Source organism: Topomyia yanbarensis, chromosome 2 (assembly GCF_030247195.1).
Source record: "Topomyia yanbarensis strain Yona2022 chromosome 2, ASM3024719v1, whole genome shotgun sequence".
In the NCBI taxonomy this organism is placed as follows: domain Eukaryota; kingdom Metazoa; phylum Arthropoda; class Insecta; order Diptera; family Culicidae; genus Topomyia; species Topomyia yanbarensis.
Window position 1 is genome coordinate 21,522,602 of NC_080671.1, and position 3,219 is coordinate 21,525,820.

Sequence of the window (3,219 nt, forward strand, 5' to 3'; positions counted from 1 at the left end):
AAAAAAAAATTGAGTTCCGGTTTATATGGGAATTTCATATGTGACCGGACGGTTTAGTCTATATTTCCGGAACCATATAAGCGATCCGTACGAAATTTTATAGACATCTATGGGGATATTATAGCTATCATTTGGGACTAAGTTTGTGAAAATTGGCCCAACAATTTGAGGAAAACTGATGTGAGTTCGTAAATTTTGAAAGATGGCCGCTTTTCCCGGGCACTTCCGGAACCGTCTATGGTGGTCAATGTAGTCAACGAAAGTTTGGTTGGCCGTCGGTGACCTAGAACAGCAAATTTAAGTTGTTTGAGAGACATTTTAGCGAAATTTTTACCTTTTTTGCTTTCATCGGAGCATCGGTTTGAATCACAATTTGCTATGTGATCGCACGCCACAACCTGTAACTCCGGAACCGGAAGTCGGATCGGGATTAAATTAAATAGCCATTTACGGGGACGCAATACCTTTCATTTGAGGCCAAGTTTAGTCGAATCGGTCTAGCCATCTCCGAGAAACCGATGTGACTGTTATTCTGAATTTAGATACTTCCGCCGGGGCTTCCGGAACCGAGGATGGTGGCCAATGTGGCCAAATAGACTTTGAATGGATGTTAGTGACCTAATACTACAAATCGAAGCAGTTGTGGTCATATTTTGGAAAAATTTTCACCTTTATACATTCATTGCAGAATTTATTAAAATCGACATTTTTTGCGTGTTCGTACTTATCACCCTGTAATTCCGGAACCGGAAGTCGGATCCATTAGAAATTCAATAGCAGCCTATGGGAACGTTGCACCTTTCATTTGAGACTAAGTTTATCAAAATCGGTTCAGCCATCTCTGAGAAAAATGAGTGACATTTTTGGTCACATACACACACACATACACACACACATACATACATACACACATACATACACACACAGACATTTGCCGAACTCGACGAACTGAATCGAATGGTATATGTCACTCGGCCCTCCGGGCCTCCGTTAAAAAGTCGGTTTTCAGAGCAATTGCAATACCTTTCTATTGAGAAAGGCAAAAAACTATCAGATGAGACGAAGTCAAAACGCAAATTCAATAACTAACTTAGTTATAGGTTTTGTCCTCTTCACGCGCAAGGATGGCTTTAAACAATTTTCACCTTAATGTAGAAAAAATAGTTTTTACCAAAATTGTTCTCCACTAAGGAGAAATATAGGATAGTGCATTTTGCATTGGCCTGCGTAGCCAAACCAAATGTTTCGATTTCATTAGTTCTCATCAGCTTAAAATGAACTTCTTTTCTTGTGAGACATCACGCTTGACTAGGGGTTTGCTCAGGAACACAAATTGTGTCTCCATTTTTTAGAGCTAGCGTCAATCCGGTGCTACCTTAGTCAGTTAACTATGTTAGTGTAGGATTGTGATGAGACAAAATGTTCCTTTTTACCACATTACCCAGCACCTTTGAAAAGAGTACCAATTTCATTCCAATTTTATCTACCATATCCCCTTGGTCATATGATATAATTGGTGTGCAAGAACCGGTGGAATCCAGAATTTTATTTTTTTCCGCTTTAAGGTGGGACTTTGTCAACACTCAGCATTGAATACACTGTTTAATTAAAGCAAACCATTTTTCACAAATGAAAATATTTTTTGAAATCGTTCTATTAACCAGTAGGCCACGAGCAAATCTAAAACTTTGATAATATTTTAATAACTTTACAGGGCGATTTTAGATCGATTTATAGTTTTCTACATAGTTGTAGACAAAGAAATTGTCCATCAGATTCTCACTTTTAGTACTATTTGAATGTCTATAGCAATACCTAATGGCAAAAATGTGAAACAGTTTCTTTGCAAAACCCATGTTTTCAAACAAAAAATCATTAAAATAAGAAGTTTTTCTTGAGTCCCCGACCGATTATTTTACTTTGGGTTGTAAATGAAAGAAAAAAGTCCATTTTAAAACATGCCGAAGTTTTAGAGATGCCGATTTTTTTTAATAAACTTGTTCTACCGCGGCCACCATGACAGCTTACTTGCAGATTCATGTCACATTTGGGAGAAATGAAATCTATTCTGAAGGGCACGTGCAGGAACTACTACCCGGTAATTCAAATAGTGTTTATGGGATGAGAAGGTCGGTGGGCTGATCCATTTCCTCGTACCTGACCCTGCAGTACAAAACATAATGCGATAGTACCGTTACACAGAGAATTCTTTGCACATATAAATCGCCTATTTTATAAATCAGATCCAGATTTCTGCGCTGTAATTTTTTTCAAAGTCGCGTTCGAAAAAAATATTTTTCACCTTTCTGCCCCTTGCTTACTCTTTCACTCAATAGTCACTATGACTTGGCCAACTTTTGAAGACGTCTTGCTGGAAATAACGGCAAATACTGGATCTAACAACAAACCTCTTCAACATGAAAAAGAAGTTCAACAACTGCCTCAGGAACGACTTTGTCTCGAACCGAAAATGAAGGTTTCATTTGGAGCAGAATCGGCTTCGACTCAACACACTAGCTTGTCGGTAAATTATTCGAGGTCTGCAAAACATGTGATATTATTGATGTTACCGATTTGACTGCGTGCTAGAATTTTATCGTCATTCTTATTGATTATTTAATAATGGTACCCTTAGCTAAATAAACAGAACATTTTTTTGTTTTCTTAACAGCCAATAACCAGCCGCCGGCATCCAGGACTGAACCTGCCCCGTAGTACAACAACTGTCACTCTAGCACGATATGTTCTGAGGTCACCTAATCGTGACCCCGAAACAGATGTTGCAAACGGCTAGAAAACTGATGAAAAACTAGTTTTTTATACTATTTTTAACGGCTGACCAACGAATATTTGAACAATCGCCAAATAAAACAGGATTCCCATGCAACTGTCCCTTCGGGGAATAGATTATGTCCTGTTTGCGTCGCCGGAAAACAAGTTTAACCACTTTTAACGTTCCGAAGAAAAATATGCGACGTCCGAAATGTGTTTAATTTCAATTGATAGCCCTCCGAAAAATGGTCATCGGTTGACGAACGTAACCGAAAAAACCTATGCATTAATGAGCTTGGAAAGGGGTGAGAAAAAAATATTCCTAAACCGGACACCGGTCAGTTTGGAGCTACCCTTTTCTTACGGAAATTTAATTTCTTCGATCCTTTTCTCGGCTACAAGGGTACATCTGGGAAGAAATATTGCTTCTGAAGCCCCTATTTTTAA